Genomic DNA, 19,530 nt, shown 5'->3' on the forward strand with positions numbered 1-19,530 from the left:
CCTCCTACTTTGAGTTAAATGTCCATCCTAAAGACATTGGTGTCTTCCATATGCATATAATAAGCTACAGCCATGCACTGCATTATTATAATTACTATGCACTGCATCACACCGCTGAATGTCAAATAGATTCATTATAATATAACATTACAGGCTTATTCTTAAAATACAGTGCAGTTTGAACTATGCTTCATTGTTGGCAGTCTTGAAACGTGTTGCTTGCATAAATTCACCAATGCTGCTCTTGTGTATCCATAGGAAAACATACAGCATTTGTCTATGAGCGTGGGTCTTGCAAAAGTAACAAAAAATATGATCTGTATATGACTGTCCTTTCTTTTGTGCAATTATCTAAGATGTTTCTATTCTACTGGGTATATCTAAGGGGAGAAAAAATATCAAGATGAAACACTGTTCATGAAATATAATTGTGCTGCTATTACGGTTATTTAAGGTATAGTGGAAAGAAGTAGTATTCATATTGAATCCTTCAGAAAAACAATGCTGAAGTTATTTTTATCCAGTATGTGTGATACTTAGCAGTCTGCTAAAATGAAAATTCAAATTGCTGTCTGGCTTACTTTCATTTAAATTATTCCTGCTACTGGTCTACATGATTTAACACCATCAGGGAAGACTTTAGAAGTACACCGATATGATAACATGCTTTAACATGCTAAGTTATAAATAATTAGAAGTGTGCATGGTACCACTGTTGACATCTTCCTTCCTTGTATAGACCTCCTGTTTGACATGAACGATGAAGCGTCACATAATGAAGTGTCTGGGATTTGAACATAAGGGAAGGTGTGGGAAGGGCAGAAAATGTTTTATCTGGCAAGGAGACAGGATAAAATTTGTGTACCTAAACGAAGATGCAGAACTGTGAAGTAAACAGAGGAATGGATAATAATTGGGTTAAATATGTGGATGAATAGATTGGAAGAAGTGGTCAGAATCTCCATGGTTAGCTGATGAAATAACAGTAAAACTACCATCACTGAAATGGTCAGATGGGAGAAGTAGGTTTAAAACTGCATATATAGAATGTGTCAGTGGCTTAACTGTGAAGCAGAAGCAGAAGAAACACATAAATAAGGGGATCCGTAACATTGCGGGGAGGGAGAAGGGGGAAAAAAAATTCAGCCAGCTGTTTTCTGCTTTTATGCGTACTGAGAGGCAAAGATTATGAAAGTGTTGTGACTGGGAGGCAAAGATTATATGGAACTATGAATATGTTGTGGCAAAGTTCTAATAGGAAGCTAAAATTAGAGCTTGAACTTCCTAAGCTTATCTTCTAATCATTGGTGGTAACTTTTCTGGTCCTTGCAAAACATTGAACATTCTTATTGTTCACATGCAAAAATGGGAAATGAGGATGTCTGGGAATCCAGAGCAGGAATGCTACTGGATAAATGCTGTGTCCTGTCACACAGAAACTTAAAGGCAGGCTATGTTTTCTTCCAATTGATGTTACCAGTGATCCTAGAGTAATGCTGCTGCAGTAGCAGCAAGTAGAAGAGGCAAGATTAAATTGGTCTGAGTTCACACAAGATGATTTAGACCACTGGGGACTTGTGGCTGCTTCACCTCCAGAGTGAGCAGAGTAGGCTTGGTGGTCGTGTTGTGAGTCACCAGGATGTCATGCACCTCTGGGCATCCGAAGGGGTCACAGGCATTGAGTGGCATCTGCCATTTTGTCCGGTAGCCCAGGGTCCAGAGAAGCTGCTGGTAAAATGTGGCAAAGTAATGAGTAGTTGAGACTAAGATGCTGTTTATATAACTTTTTAAAATAACAAGCTTCTACTGATGGGGCACTTTAACACTGTGGCTATAAACTATGAGACACTGAGTACAAGGACAACTAATAAATCCCAATATGGGAGCTAAGACTCCTTTCCACAAGATAAAAACTTGCCTTTTGAAATGGAATAGGTTGCAACTTTGTTTCTGTCTTACAATGAAGACACTAACAGAAGTGGGAATAAAGGAACATACAATCCAAACTGATAATGAATATGAGATCATCTGTAATTAGCAACAAAATAAGATGCAAAGACAGAGGACAAACTGAATGGGGAGTCCAAAATTATTATAGATGTCATCAGAAGTCCGTAATTATAGCTATATGACCCAGCTTTGTTTATTGGAGTACCGCTGACCTAAAAGCAAAATACAGATTTACAAAATACAGTTATGACTAAATAAAATGTTATATCAAAACAAAATGCAGCTCCAGATTTTTGGGCAGAATTGCAATATAATTGCCCTAGAGAGAGAAGAACCATCATATTTTTTTCCTGTCATTTGTCCATTACATGGAGCAAAAGCACAAATGCACCAGTGAAACTTATATCCTGTGCAATTTAAACTGCCAGAATATCTTATTTGCATATTACATGAAGAAGAGTAAACCCCACAACTCTGAAAATACACATATTCATTGCAAGATTTCCTTTAAACTAGACTTCTGTCCTGTAAAAATACAGGGGTTTAAGTTTATAGCCTCTGTTAAACCATTGGAGTAAGCTAATGGGCCTTGCACCAGATGACAAAGGTTTAACTTTTTTGTGTCTGTGGTACTTTTTAATCATGACTTTATTCCAAACATTTTGCTTGTTTAACCTGAAATGTTCTCAAACTATAAGTTATTGCTAGTTGGAGGTGACAGCGTGCAGTACTTTTTAAGAAAATGTATTATCATTTACATGTAATTTGGGGAATGAAAAATGCTTACCAGTTTTGATTAGCACTACTTAGAAGAAATCAATGAGAAGAAATATCATAGAAAGAGCCTTGCTATAATAGATGTTCCTGAAACACAGTAGAATCTCAAAAAAAAAAAAAAATCAATACAGTTATGTGGTACGTGACAATCAACTTTACAGACAGAACAAATTGGATCAGACACTTGAAAGAGCCATATTAAATCCAAAGAATTTCATACCATCTAATGATAAGAAAAGTGTCAAAATCTAACACAGTTAAACTAGCCTGTAGGCAAGGGATTTCATACAATGAAGAATTTGCTCTTAAAAATAAACCAACCTAACATCAAAATGAAAGGAAGTTAAATCCTTAGTTTTTTGATAAATGGCACTGTAATGTTTCTCATAACCAAAGTTTAATTACTTGGGGCAAACATAAATACTTCAGAGTTCTAAATTCAGCCGTAGTGACTTTTTTAAGGCATAAATTACAGCAGAAAATATGTAGAATGGAAATTACAAGAGTTAAATTCCCAGCACAGATAGTTCAAATGACACAGCAGTCTTAAAGAAGTACTTGCACACTGTTGAGATATTTCAAAGGAGTGGATGACTTCTTTGGTCAACCAGAGGGAGAAAACAAGGAAGGTAGATACAGTGGTGAGAAGTTAACTGTTTTCTTGAGTCATGGTGCGTTGTGGAGAGAGAAACCTTTTTCATGGGAGTGTTTTTCTAATATAGAGAAAAACCTAAGGTGGTAATGGTAAATGTGTAAGTGGCAAATGAAAAGATTTAAAATATCTTCTTTCAGAATTTTAAAGAAATTTAGAAATGAGTAGGCTAACCTACTAATAAAAACAGATTCTCTTAGGAAAATGTACTGGCAGTCATTTTCTTGTAGAGTTGATGAAAATATATGGAGTCAAGAGATGTAAATAGTAGTTTGGTTAAAATAGTGCCTAAAAAACTTATTAAAATTACCTACACATTTGTAAAGTCCAACTATGGTATTTTCTGCAGAGGTTTATCTATCAGAATTCTCTTCTGTTTATGATAAAAATTGTGAGCATAGAAAAAATAATTGGTGTATTTTGAGCTTTATAAGGAAGTTTTACCCTCACAGAAGGGTGCAAAACTCTCCCCCCAACCATAGGCCAGATACGAGTTCTCCAGACTGAACATCTGACTAAGAAAATGGTAAATGTCTTAATCTCACACAGGGTCACCAATTTCAGTGGTTGGTCTCAAAGTCTATAGTAAGGCTGGTATCAGTTGTTTGACGAGTTTCAGCTTGAAATGATGCAAATACCTATTTCATCTTTCATAATAGTGACAAAGATATTTACATAGTAAAATTTACAACATTATTCAGGTTAGTCAACCTAACTAGGCTGGAGACTTCAGGAGAACTGGAAGGATTTTACCTGGCATGTGCAGCAGGATGGCAGATTATTGAGAAAAGCACTGTATATAATTAGGTGATGAAAAAGGTAAAGAATTAACCTTTGAAGATGAAAATATTTTGTGTATGTCACAGAATATGCAATTTTAGTCAGCTCTCGATAAAGGTGTGTACACAGTAATACCTTGTGTGGGAGAGTTGCAACAATAGCTTTGCTTCATTCCTCAAGGGTGGAAAGTCTGGAAGAATGCTTGAAGTCTTAAGCTGTTCAGATGTTCTCTTTGCCATGATTCCTTCCAAACTTGATGGCAAGTATTCTGCCAAAACCTGGGTGCTGCTGTCACTAATTCATTGGGCCTCTCTAAGCTGTGCAGATGGGAAATCCCCGAGCTTCACGCAAACTTCAGCTGTCAAAGACTGTGTCCGCCTGACTGTAGTATAACAGAGGCTGATCCAGAGCGTGAAGTGGCTGGGGCTGATGCAAAGGAGGAAAAGTTGTCTTTGTCTATCTTTTCAGACTAAAAAATTATAGTTGTGCACCACTGAATCCAAATAACTCGGTGTCTTAACTCAGTAGGATTCTGCACAGGTAAGATTTTTGGGAGTTCAGGAACCTTGGTTAGGTTCTCTTTTCAAGATTTTGACTGAAGTTATGGTTTTGGTGGAGGTAAATTATGATTTCTTAGGTTACTAATTTTCTTACAGGGGGTGTTTAAGCATTTACAAGGTATGCAGAGAGGTGCACTTAGAACTGCTCTTGTGAGGAAAAATGCAAACCTCTTAATTACCACAAAATAAATAGGTTCCTAATCCTATAGAATTTTAGGTTTATGCCAGGGTGATGTCCATAGCTTCAGTTACTGTCTGGCTGGAGTTTAGAAACATATCTGACTAACTGTAAAAGACTTCCAATCAGAATTTAATGAAGTAATTCACTCACCAAAAATTAAGCAACAGTAATAGAAATAAATTATGTAAATAGTAATAATCCTCAGTAGCTATTGTTTCACATTTTTGTCTCATAATTCTTCATTATAATATTTCTAAAAATGGCCTCATCTGACAGTCACCTGCTAAATTTAATTTAAAAATTCATTAGAACATTATCCATTTAACTGAATAGGCTTTTGATCAGGTTTTTTAACTCGGTAATACATTCTTTAGTGATTTAGGCTTGTTCTATTGTAATCACAAGTTATAGTCCTATTAACTCCAGTGGATGTAAGATCATGCTCTGTTTTTACAAAATGAGAAAATATATATTCTGACAATAGTTTTATTAATATATTATTATTTTTAAGTCTTTCATTTGTGGGAGAGAATTCTAGTTCTTTTAACAGCAGCTCCTGCTTTCAGTCCTGTTTCTATGGAAACAAACATTAGCACAGTGAAAGTTTTTAAAAAGTGATTATTTTAAAACATTGGGGACTGGAGAATTCATTTAAGCAAATTTGGAACCCACTCAAAAAAACATGGAGATTAGATATAGAACAGAAATAAAAAGTTTTAATATTATAGCTTAGCATGTGGGTTTTATTTGTCTGTGTTTCTTAATTCCATGATTGAAGAGGAAGAAAGATTTCTTCTTAAAAAAGAATTTTTATTACATTTAGATTGTGCTAGTACAGAACTCCCCAAAAGGGGTATTACACTGAGGGATGTGTTTCTGTACCTAGGAGCACTGAGGAATTTAGAAAACTGAATTTTTAGTTTCATCAGGTTGTGCTTGATGAAGGAGAAGAGTATTTATTAGACTGGTATGTACAGTGGTACGTAAAAATCTTGAAGTTTGATTTGCATACTACACCTCAATATGGAAGAAATAAAAAAAAAAAACCAAACCAAAACCAAAAAACCCGTTGCTATCTTGGCTATCTTATCCTTGAGCACAGAACAAACGCTATGGTCGTAATTTTATTAAAAATAAGTTGTTTAAATAAAATAGCACTTTAAAAACTTAGTCTTTCATCATTGAAATAAATAGTCTATCAGGGTGAGATTCACCAAATTCAGACATAATCAGATTTTCTTGTCCTGCTTTGCATTCGCGGACTTGATTACACCTTAATCGAGGGAGAGTAGGGTACAGAAGCCATGAGCTAAGGAACTGCTTGTTCTGTTTGTTGTTTCTGCTTTCACTGCTGCTGTAGTGTGTTAAAATATGTTCTTTTACACTTCTTTTAAAAGTTAAAAGGTGAAAACTGAGGGAATCTATTGAAATTAGATAGGCTCTTGCTAAGTTAATTTTAAAGCACTGGACAATTTTAAAAATAAAGTGTTCTGCTCTGGGCTTCTTGAACTACCTCAGGTAGCTGTAATTGTATGGTTTTGGAAGTTCTGTCAAGTATTTCAAAACATCTGTAAAATATAATTAATTGTTATAAAAGTTTTAAAAAATTTCTGTATGAAACCCTTTAGTCTTCTGGGGTTTTTGTAAGCTGCTGCTTTTCCCATGAAAATGAGCAGAAATGGCAGCCTCCAACAGATTGTTGTTTACACCCTATATATTTTGTGTATTTCCATTAGTAGTTTCTGTGGTGACTATGTCTGTGGTCACTACAGGAGGGAGGAAGGTCTGTAACACCTCTCTTGCTCTAACATCTCAGAAAAATATGCATAATTGAAATTACAAATACCTATTTTCCTAAAGACTGAGCTCTGCATTTTCTACAGCAATTTGTGAAACTTCTACATGCGCTCAGGTGTTTGTCAATTCCATATCTCTCATGCTAGAGCTTGTGTCTACAAAAAGGTGCCTTTTAACCATAGTACCTTAAGAGTTTGTGACAACTTCCTGGCTGGTTGACAGTTAATCTTCTCGATGGTGCCAGATGATATGGCAAGGGGAACAGGATAGAAATTACAGCTTGACAGGTACAAAATGAGCATTAGGAAGAACTTTTCACAGGGAAGTTAGTGCAGCTCTGGAACAGGTCGCTTGGGTTGCAAAATGATCTTCAAAGAGTTTCAAGGTTTGGCCAGGCAGAAGCGGAGCTCACCTGGAGTTGGTGGTAGTCTCAAGCAGGGTGCAGGGCAAGATGATCTCCAGAGGCCCCTTCCAGCCAAGGCTTCTCTGAGTCTGTAATTTGGGGAGCACTGATGGGGATGCAAGGAAGAGAAAAAATGCAGTCCTCTGAAGCTGCATCTTTCTTTAGAGTTTATTTTCTGTTTGTAAATTCATGTGCAGTTAACCTAAGAAACTGCAGCTACTAAAAACAGTAATTTTTTTAAGTAATTAATGATTGGTTTCAAGTTTTTCAAATGAGATTGACTTTTCAAAGTGGTGATACATTTATTTTTTTTTTAACCTAAAAATAAGGTTAACATGGTAAATAATTAAAGTAATCTTTCATTTTAGGCCTAACAAAATATCTCTCATCTGATCTTTTTCATTCAGGCATCAAACTGAAGAGTCCCTTATTTACCTAACTCTACTTTGAGTAGGAAATTGAATCACTGATAGATTTTCATCAGGAGTAAACTCAGTGATTCATTTATTCTGAATAAATTACCTGTCAAAGCAAACGTATTTCCTATTAGTGAATTATGTAAAAGCTGACTGATTTTTATTTTTTTTTTATAACTATTTTGGAATTGTAATGAATTGTCAGTATACACATATGTTAGCTTATGCTTTGTCAGTGGAGTAAGCTCTCTCATTCAGTACTCCCCCTTCTGACCGCTGTAATATTGCCGCTGCTCCTGGACTCTTCCATACAAAAACCCCCTTCTCTTTCTCCAGGCTACCATCTACTGTGCTATAATAATAGCAATACCTATCTTCAGATTCACTATTGTTAAATATTCCTGTGAAAAACTTTTCCTACTAGCAGCTTAGTTGTTCAATTATTGTAAATATTCTGGGTTTTGTGTAATTATCAGATGTTTTTATGCAGAAAGTGTCAGGAAAAGGAAGAAAAATCACTTGCAGAAAATTGATGCTTTAGCTCATTAACGAATATAGTAGGGTAGGAGAGTATATAGCAGTTCAAGATAAAGTTTCCAGTGAAAGAAACTGTGGTAGAGAAAATATGCATGAGGGTGAACGTGAACAATGAACATTATCTGCTGAGAAAATGTAAAACCTGCAGCTGAAAGGCTCTTTCTCAGGACCTGCGAGTGTCAGAGACTTAACAGCTTCAGGTACTGCTCTTCTCATGGATTTTGGAACAGACATAAGCAAAGGAGTCTCGAGCAGAATTTAAACTAAAGCAAATATTTACCCATATTTTTCTGATTTAGAGTATGTGCAGTCATAAAAAAAATGTTATTTCATGATATGAGGAATTACAGCCTACACACTGGTATTTTAGTTGCCTTGGGTGACATTCAACATCTACAGTTATAGAGCCTGTGTTTGCTTTTTGATTCATTATTGTAATGGATAGTGCTTTTCTCACATATGTAGTTAAATTAAAAACTATTGTATTAATTGTTTTGGTCAGTAGTTCTGTCTTCAGGGGATAAATGAAATTTGGGACTTCTGAAGATTGCTATTTAAATTACTGAATGGCTTAATAGGCAAGACAATATTAAAAAAGTTTTCAAGCCGTTCCCATTAGAGTATGTTAAACACAGTGGAGAAATTCTATGAAACTACATTTATTGGCATACTGCTGTTTGTTGCATATATGACTAGAGATGCCATGATCATGTTTTGCTTTGGCATAACTACCTATGTGTATAGGCTGATTAATGAAAGATGTCATTTGTTGCTCTTCTGATATAGCAATTAAACCATTAACAGTTTTCTGTATTGTTTTTAAATCCATTGGATAGATTTAAAAATGTTGCCTTTATTCAATTTGTACTATAGAAGGCATGATTTCCCTTCTAAGATTAGGCATGTGCAACTATTGCAATTACTTTTGCATTTTATCAACAGTGAAAAAAGGCAGACTGATAGACTTTTTACTTCAGATGGCTGAAAAGAGTTAACAGTTGGAATAAAAATCTTCAGCATTTTTCTATGCCACACAAGCATGCTTGTGAATGCACCCTTTGCTATTCTCTCCCTCACAGACATTACACAGTCTGTACCTTTCTAGAGAGAAAGTAGGAAATTATCCACTCTGTTGTTACCTCTGTTTTTCCCTTTGTTGTTCATTTTGTCGTTTTCCCATAAAATCCATGGATTTTTATATGCTTCATAGACCACTAATTAGAATTACTTGGTTTTAATGTGACAAAGCAAGACATTGCTAATGCTTGAATTATTCATGGGTATTTATCAAGTTCACCCATAGGAACTATAAATACAAATAATGAAGTATGGTTTGTTAAAAATGAACATTTGGTATCATATAATTTTAAGTAGCAATGTATATAATACTTTATATGAGTATATCAACTCAATTTATTCAAATTCATTCCTCTTTCAGTTATTTTTCTAGTAAGCTTTCCCTCCTTTTCATCCACTCGTTTCTAACATCTGGAAAGTGTCTACTGCTTTACTTTTATAGAAAAGTCAATTCATTATTGTCATTTGGTCATATCGCTGAAGCTCAAACACACAGGAAGAGAATAAGAGGGTTTTATGTGCTTTGTTAGAGTCATCTATTGTTGGGAAATAAATATCTGCTGAATGCTTTCTGGAAGCTATTTCAAGCATTCGTTATAAGAAAATACAATAAAAGCAGTACTCGCTAGAAAACCTCGTTAAGCTTTCCTATCAAGCAACAATAATTTTTACTTCCCGTCTCTTCAAAAGGATAATAATTGCCTTAGTTTTGTTGTTAAAATAGTATATTATATAAAGTTCGCTGCTTCCAAAATTTTATTTAAAAAATGATTGATATTTGTTGACATTTGCCTGATCTTTGGGATTTTAAAAGACCGTAATTCTGAAGAAAACATGTAAAAATTAACGTAGTAAAAATAAACTCTACCTTGTATAATAAGGATATACTGGGATTTTATTACTTATTTTAAAATTACCGGTTTGGGCAGTGAAAAATCCTATCCTCTGTACTAACAGGACAGCTGCAGAAGCCCACAGGTGATTCCCTAGTGGAAAGAATTGTTCTGTTTCCCTTGTGGGGTCCTGTGGTCACTGTCATTCCTCTACCGCAGTCACCTGCCAACTCTCTCGACTTAACTCTGGGAATGACTCCAGACTTGGACTGGAGAACCAGAAAGTAGAAATGCTCTATGACTGGTATAGGTAATTGTGTCCCCCTCTTTCTCTAACAAAGAGAGGCAGTATTCCATGTTTTTACAGGTAAAAACTGTAAGGAGGGTTAACAGAGACCATTATTTGTTAGGATAGTGAGTATATGCATAAATTTGGCCTTATGCTAGCATGTAATATTTTAGTCATCAGATTATCACCGTTACCCCGTGCTGCTTATATTTAGGATTTATGTGTAGGTTTAGTCATTGAAGTTAAGAGATCAGGCACTGAAGCTAACTGAGGCATGGCTCCAAACAAGAAAGATGCCGTCATCCATGCAGAGAGAAGTGTTTGGAAGACAAGCATAGGCAGGAGTCCAAAGACATGTGGTTCACTAGCTAGATACAAAAGCAATCCAGAAGTATGAATTCATGTCTTCTGGTATTCCGTCCAGGGGGCTTGAGGCTAGATCAGCTTGCAGTAGTCGTGGGTTTACATACAGAACAATCCCTAGTGTTTCAGCGTCACCATGTGTCCCTGCCCGCTTCTGGGACTGTGTTTTCAGTGCAACCTTTCTATCTTACTGTGTTGTATCTCCTATAACACCAGCAATAATTTCTGATGTGAAAAGGCTTATTATTCTATTTAATTTATTCATAGTGTCTTTTCAAAAAAGAAATCAAAATCTGTGGAGGTTGAGAAGAGAGACAATACTACTGGGGGATCAACTTGGTCTGTACTTGTCACTAGCTACTGTTTTGTAAGCCTCACTAGCTTACAGCTTCCATCTGAATTTCCACTCTGTGAACTACTCCTTTTACAGGTAAAAGATATAGAGATCTTCAGTGTGTTGTGATTTTTTTTCTTACTAGGGCTTGAGGAACACTTTTAAAGTTTGAACTCATTTGGGTTTTGGCTATCTTAGCCATGTGCAGCATATCTGCTAGCATCAGCTTTGCCTACTCACTTCTACCTGAACGGATTATAAACAGCATAATATATGCTCAGTCCTCATTGGAAAGGGTAAAGGAGCTTTCCTGTGAAGAACACGCAAGTTGAGGCCAAACAGGACTTTTTTTTGGCTTTTCTGCTAGCAGCCAGGGCCAGCCTTGAGAAGTAAAATAGTTGTCAGGTGATGAAATCTGAGCTTGAGGTGACTCTGCATGAACCAGATCTCCTGCTTGGTAGCCCTCGACTATGGCATGTATGGCGGTGCCTGTAGACTGGATAATATTCTTGCTTACCACTGTGTGGCTGTAAGTAAAGTTACGGTCTAGTTATTATTTTAGCTTCATTGACTATATGAACCCTTTCTTGGGTAATGATGTGTGAGCATATACTGGGTTCAGTAGGAGAAAGCAGAGCTAAGGATTTCTGTTGGCCTGTTCACATTCCTTGGCTGGGAAATTTCAAAGAATGAAATTTAATTGTACTATACAAAAGATGGTAAAGCTGGGCTGCTGTCACCTAACTATAAGCACCCGTAGTTTGTCTTTCAGCAGCGGTGATTGTTCATAAGTTAAAAATTGTATTTAGAATGTTTTATCTAACACATGCCTAACAAAAGTCTTTGGTCATTTATTCTTTGGATTACAATGGAAATAACATTCTGATATTTTTCCATTTTGAAGTACACAAAGTATTCATTTTTGTGATGCATTCTTTACAAAACAATCTAGTAGTCACTTATATTAGCAAAATAAGCTGAATTAATTAAAACAAAATAAAGCAACTGCTACTCTAGGTTGGGAATAATATGAATGTACTTTAGAACAACATGAAAGTGTATAAAAGAGTGGTACCTTCTTTCTTGTTGTTTTCTTAAATTACCTGCACTAAGTAGGAAAGTGTTGCTGATTTTCATTTGAAATTGTCAACATCCTCATGTGGTATGAATTAGTGATACAGGTGTAATGACTAGATACTAGCAACAGCAGTCACATGGTGGTTTGTGGTGGGTTTTTTTGTTTTGTTTTTGGGGGTTTTTTTTGTTTTTTTCCTGCTGGTGTCCCTTGGCTCAGCCTCTCAAACATCCTATGGGAGCAGAACACAGAGAGCTGGGAGGTGGGATGCTCAGTTGGAGCACTGTGAGTCTTCCCTCTCAACTTCTACATACAAGATTTTTATTTTTTTTTTTACTAACATGCCTTTCAGCCAGCCAGGCAGGCAGTTGTATGTGCTTAACTTTGAGTGTGAAAAGAACAAAATGAAACTCTTCCCACGTATGATGAAATGTGCCTGTGTTCCTGGAGCAGGGGTGGGGATGTCTCCATCCCATGATGGATTTTGTGTTGTCTTGCCTCAGCAGTGACCACATAGCAGGAGGATCAGGCATTTAGGGGGATGTCCTGTGGCAGTGAAAAGTTTTTATTAATTGAGAAAAGGGTTATAAAAACTTGAAAGATCTCACTTCCAACCGTCAAACTTACAGCGAGTTGCACATCCAAATGATCTGGTGGGAGCAATGGAGCTACTTCATTACTGAAAACTTTAACAAAATATTATTGTATTCAGTTAGATGTCCAAGTCAAATAAGTGCACAAGTCTCAAAATTTAAAAAAATATTTCTCTACTCATCTTTGTGAAGTCTGTAATCTGTCTTTGGATGCAAACACAATCTCTTATTATTTTTTTGAGTATGATATTAAATATTAGGCTTATGGTAGTATAAGCATCTCAAATATTTTTAAAGGAACTGTCAAACATAGCCACAGACTAAAATGAGAATCACATCTGGATATGCTAAAATAAATTTAAATGCAATTTCTGCAGTAAGTCATATGGAATAAAACAATAGCGTGAAGAATAGCCCGCAGTATTAATTCATCTGAGAAGGAAAACTACTGAGCCTGAGTACTTCTGTGAGCCAAATGTATCTTTCATTGCCATAAGCATAGGATGCCTCGCTACAGATTCTTCATTCACGTTTACATTGAGCTATAAAGTACAAAAGGAACCACTGCAGGAAGCAGGCTAATAATGCTATTTCCTAATAGACTTACAATGTCATGGAACAAAGATTCCCTAAAAATACTTAACTAAATAGTTACAGGATGATGTGCTATATTGTTGTACTTTTTCAAGTATACTGTTTAAGCAGTTGCCCTGTTTCTGAATTAGGTGGAAAATCAAGGCAGGCAAATATGAAGTAATTTTTCATATTGCTTATTTTGTAACTAATTCTTTGAAGACTGGTTTGAGGTGCGTTTTTTTTTTCCTTTAGAAAAACAACAAGCAGAAGGCATTTTAAATACTGTAATTTATCTTTGATGGATGAAGTATTTAAAGCAGCTGAAAGCAAATAACTTGAGCATGTAGCAATTAACATTCTGCTCCCACTAAGGGATTTGCATATGCTGACCCTTACCATCCAAATGTGGCTCTTAGCAGGTATGAGGTCTAGTTTCAGCTGCAAAGGAAAAATGTTACTCTTTCCTGGGTTGATTTGATATGAAATGCCAAGAAATTCTACAAAAGCATTCCTTGCACATCCAGATTTCAGTGACCAAATCTTTTGCTACAAAGGAAATCTGCAAACTTCCCTTTGGGAAGGCACAAAAGCAGTCGTGACCCAGTGACATGTCAAGCCTTGTCCTTGGCCTAAATAATATGAACCAAATATTACATGATTTAGATAAATCCTTGTGATTGCTGATGATGTGGAGTTCCATCCCAGGCATGGTGTGTTTTCCCTGTTCTGGTTTTATTTAATACTTGTTGGAGAAGAATCAATGGCACCAGAGGGACTCTGCTGCACTTAACTGATTTCCTCAATGGCAGTACAGCTGTAGTACAAGTAGATTTTGCCAAGCGTGTGGCGTGAAATGGCCATTTGGCTCCCCTGGAATCTGGATCAAAATGTCAAGAAATGCAAAAGACGGGTTTGTATTCTTTTTTTTCTTCCCCCGCCCCCACCACAGGATCCTGCAGCCACCATATAGTCATATTTTATGTGCGTGTGTTTTATAACACCTTGCTGAACAACATGGTCCTGCATTGCTGCTTCACAGATGTCTCCTAGGGAGAGAGAAGCTGTGAACGAAGTGTATATATATACATATATATATACACACACACACACTGAGGTGTATATATATATATATACACACACACTGAGGTATACAAAGCTATTTTTTTCAAAAGAGAAAGTGCAGGACTGGGTATACAAGATCAGTGTGAAGTTGTTGGCTCAGATTTTAGGCAGTAGCTCAACCTCAGTTATGAACCAGTAAATGAGCAATAGTTTGAGAGTGCACATTTGTAAAGAAGAGGCATAAAATTATAAAAATGAAATGGCCAGTTTGAGGGAAAACAATTCCATCTACATATGGTCCACACAAATTTGCCAATATTTTTAATAAGGACTGGATTAGCTAAGAACAAACTTTACAGGCTAATCCCTTGCTATTTTAGAATGTTAATTCCCAAATGCTGATGTTTACTTTCTGGTGTCATTAATGGATTTCAGTCTTGTTCCAATTACAAATATGGGGAAAAAAGACTTCATATTATAAAATACTCCTATGCATTTTTTGCAAATTAAGTAAACATGCTGAACTCTAGTTCTTGTTCTTGTTAAAGAGCATTACCTAGCAAATAACTGAATTGTTTTGATGTAGGAAGCTACTGACAGAACAAATATTGAAGTTAGAAAAGTTTCTTTTCTCAGAAGTGGGGATCATCTTTCTAATACTGATTTTCTAATAAAATTCTGAAGTTGCAAGCTTCCTTTCATTTGTAGTATCTCAGCAACGTGTGCCAGATGTTGTCATCCCTCAAACTCTGCCTTTGTGATACTGTTTACATGGAATTACGCTGCCTTGTAGCGTTTAGCTTAATTCTGAAATTAAGCTCATCTCTTTCAGCCATTCAAGTTAATCTTGCTTGAGAAAGATACAGCATCTCCAAGTAAAGTAAAATTAGGAAAATTTTAAACAAAACAAATATTTAAAACTAAGTGATGGTTTCTGAAGATGAAAAGTAAATAATGTCAGTTAGAATCAGAAATCAGATTCAGTTAGAATCAGTTAAAATCAGAAAGATGAAGTAGTAAATAGTTTCAGTTTAGGTACTGCTTTCTTTTTGTTCACCCTTTTATTTTTCTGGCTAGACTTTAAGTGAACAACTAAGCCTTTCTGAAAGGGCACTGATGGCTATCTGGAGCCATTTTGAAGTTATTATTGAAGAAAATATGTTTACTTTGACATCCCTAAGCCAAAGTGTGCTTAATAATTGCATTTAAAAGTAACTTATTGCATGCCATCATGTGATTGCAGTCTTTTCTTGGTTCCTAGGTTAACTCATCAGGGTTGTGTAACAAACAATAAAAAAGATTTTTTTAAAAAATATTTTCTCTTTATTGTGGTATTGAAATACAAAATAGATTCAGTGGCTGGGAATCAGTGACTGTGAGTAAAGTCGGATTGTACAGCACATGCCCACAAAATAAAATGCAAGTAGAAATCAGTTCTTTGAATGCTCAAACAGTTGGGGTTTTTGGGGGTTGGGGGCCTGTGTCCTGTCCATTGTGTCAGTGTCTGTCCTCCTGCCCCCCCTGAGTAATTTGAAGTGGCTTAAATTAAGTTGATATAATTAACAGGGTTCTGCTTGTGTCAGTGTCATAGTCGACAGTCCGTAGTAGAATTAGCATCTGTCAGTTGCGTACGGACCGCTGTCCAGCTACCCTTGGAGCAGCTGTGCTGTACAGCGCCTGCGTGAGCTGTGCTGGGGCTTCTTGTTTCTGCAGCCCTGTGAAATCCCCGGGCATGTTCAGCATCTCTAAAAAGTGTCTTGCAATAAGCTTCATTTTTGAATTATAAGATAAACGCGTAGCTTATTACAAAATAAATATCAATGAAAATGTATGCTGCATTTAGAAACATAGTGCAATGAGTAATTTTACTCTAATAAGGCTTTCTGAATATATGGAAGCAGTATTATCATAGCAGTAATAGTTGAAATGGCTGACTAATGCTTATGGTATTTCTTAATGTGGTACCAGACCTTTTCATTTAGATTCATAATACATGTTTATGCAAGCACTCAAAATAGTTTTGTTTGGAGTGAACCATCTATTTTGTGATAATATATTCACTTGAAATAGAATTAGAGAAATCTTGGAAAAAATACATATTAAAACTTAGTTGAAGCTGATTTTTTTTTTTAAGTAGTTCAGTCTGAGCAGAAAATGAAGAAATATTGGGCCAATGATCTCATAAGATGAAAAGGAAGGAAGGAAAAAATCAGAATGCAAAATATTCTCTGGATAGTTTGACCGTTTACTTCCCCTTTGTCACCCTGCTAGCTTTACCAAGTGCTTTCAAAATGACACATAATTGCTGTTTTTACTCCCTTTGTGGTACAACTTGACATTAATGTATTTGAAGATATAGCACATTATCTGCTGACTATTTGGAATCAGTAGTGAAAATAAAAATAAAAAATCAGATTGACAGAATTTAACATTGGTTTCTACAGTTTGAAAAAGTGTAGATGTGTAAATACATTTTGTGGAAGAAATAACTTTCCACGTTCTCGTTATTGTTTGCGTTTTCTCATAAGCCAAATGATTTTAGTAAGCATTGGGAACATACGTGGTTAAAACCATGAGAAAAGCCACAAGGGAAACTAGTATCTGTTTACTCTCATTGTCATTATCATGAGAACTTCTATGGCTTCAATGGTCATTCTTTCCAAAGAGTGAGCTATATCAGAAAAGAGCAGTTGGTACCATCATTAAAGAATAAGAGAATTTTCAAGCTCCTATCTTTTGTGATACCAGGAATGGTATCACGTCATCCCTTGTTGCTGAAACCAAGCTGGTAAGTCTTGACCAGCTTATCCTTTACTAGAAATGAGTTGCCATTTTACATTTCCGAGACTGGAATGAGAGGTGAAACCGTGTTGCCACAGTGTTACCCTTCTTGCAAGACTCTAGGCGAAACAACAGATTCAGGCTCTTTCAGTATTACATTCTACTTCATCTTGATCCAAACTGAACGTAGTTTAAGCTATGCCCTTTTGCTTAAGGTAAAAGGGAAGATAAGGGGCAAAACGCCACTTTTCATTCCCATCAGTTGAGATCTGCATGGCTGTGCTTTTGGCTCCACAGCTGGCTTGTCGTGCAAGGTCAAACTCTTCTGCCCCGTGGAAGCAGCTGGTGACATTACAAAGCAGAGCATCTGACCATTTTCCTCCAATAAAAATTAAAAAAAAAATTAAAAAAAAATAAAAATTCCTTGTTTAACTTCATGCTGCAGTCAGCTAACTGCCTCATGGCATTAACCAAGAGTTATGTATATTGGAGTCCTGCTGAAGTAGCTTAAGATGTTTATCTACAGCTTATACAGTCAACCTTAAAGCTACACACAGAGATGGAGATCTTGCAAGCATAAAGACAGGCTTTGGGTGATCTCTATTCTCCTAAGAAAAATTCCTGAGATAACTACTTTTTTCCATGTGAATGATGGCAACCCCGTTTATCATCATACTAGGAAATGTATCTGTACAATACATTCTGTACAATGCAGTCTTCCACTTAAGATATTTTTGGGCAAAGTTTAAAAAAGGGATCTCCTCAAGCGTGGGCAAATATTGTATTATTTCACCTTATCACAGGCTTTTTTCCTTCTTGATCACCAGCCATCGCTCAGAAAACAATGCAAGTCCTCATAGGTAAACAGAATAGTGTATAAGCAGACCTTTGAAGGAAAACATGAAATAAGTCACATGGTTTTACATTCCCAACTGAAATCAGTGGTACGAATGCAAATCTGTAAAACCAGACAGATTTGTTACAATCCTATTTCCAACAGACATTTTGCAAAGGCTTCAGGGTGATTCACATTACAAAATTTTGCATGCTGGTTTCACCTTGAGATCCTAACGTCAAAAGTATTAAATGCTTCTTTGAGCTTCAGGCAAACATTAACAGCTTTTTTTCAGACTTAGCTTACATTCTCCTCATTTTTTTTTTTCTTTTCTCTTTGCCCTCAGGTAGCCTCAGAGATTGTAATTTTGGTTTGAATTTGTAAGTTAATTGGAAATTTAAGTGACTAGAAGTATAAACTATAATTTTCTCATTGAGAAAATGTAAGTGCCAAGCTTTGTTGCTTTTTCTGGACACTGCTGGTCCACTGGTATCAATGATTTTAGAATTTGGTCCACTGGCATTACTGATTTTAGCTGTACTGTGGGTTGAAAAATATTTTTTTTTTGTCAGTTATATTTTTTCCTTGATTGTTTGCATCTGTGGGAGTAATGTTGAGATGCTTGACATTTATAAATATACATTTCATAGGTTTGAAGTCACCTGCTTAAGACCAACTGTGGTTCATAATAGGTAGTGTCTTTAGACATTATTATTGTTATTTTTGTAAATTGGAATAAGCTTATGATTTTAATTAAATTTTGATTTATAGGATCACTATTAATACACAGTTTATGTAATGAGAGCATGGGGCAAGGACCATTTACCCTGATCACTGAATTGACTAAGTTGAAGGAGAGATACAAGTATTCTTGTCCTTCCGATTTACCTGGTGAGCTGCACCAAATCTTATGCAAAGTAGGGTTGTAAATACTTTTTTTGAAATATGAATGGTAACACATTTTAAACAACAAAATTTAAATACAAGTGTAGATGAAGCTTAACACCTTCAAACTATGTTACTAGGTTGCGCCCAGACCTACTTCAGGCCAAAAAGTGAGACTATGTATGACTCTTCTTGAAAGTCTGTCGACATGAGAAATAATTTTGGTACTTTCCCACTCCCTTATAAATCATTTCATATAATTGGATGCCATTAAGCATACATTAACCTGTGGTCTTTTAACAGGATGGAAAAGGAGAAAAAAGGTGAAAGATGATCTTTCATATCCTTGGTGCAGATCTGTCTGAGACAAAGCTTAGTCCACATATAATGTATGTGTAAGCAGTAGTCATGCTACATTGTATAGGATGAAATCTTACACTGAGCATTACAAATAAACTAATTTAGTAAAGTGGACTTAAGCCTTTGGTGGTAGAAATATTTCTGGTTCTTGGTGAAATTTAAATAATTCACTCGAGCACTCAGTGTTTTTAGAGTTTTCTTGGTAAAACGTAGTAACTGTCAAGCCAGAGTACTTTGTATTCTCATGAAAGTTCTCCTTGCTGTGAGTTATTCCAAGACAAGCTCTCCATTGTACGCAGTATTGAAGAATGCAGAATGCTAATATATAGAAAATTAATGGATTCCTTTATTACACCATAAATGGAGTGTATCATCTTTGCCCTAACTGAAGATTGCATTGGCTTTGAACTTTTA

General features: G+C 35.9%; 1 protein-coding gene across 4 annotated transcripts in view; it reads left to right on the forward strand.

Moving 5' to 3' along the window:
- Positions 1 to 19,530, forward strand: part of CCSER1 (coiled-coil serine rich protein 1) — a 712,872-nt gene that overhangs the window by 566,671 nt on the left and 126,671 nt on the right. The gene's annotated exons all lie outside the window — the stretch shown is intronic.

Source organism: Grus americana, chromosome 4 (genome assembly GCF_028858705.1).
Source record: "Grus americana isolate bGruAme1 chromosome 4, bGruAme1.mat, whole genome shotgun sequence".
Classification (NCBI taxonomy): domain Eukaryota; kingdom Metazoa; phylum Chordata; class Aves; order Gruiformes; family Gruidae; genus Grus; species Grus americana.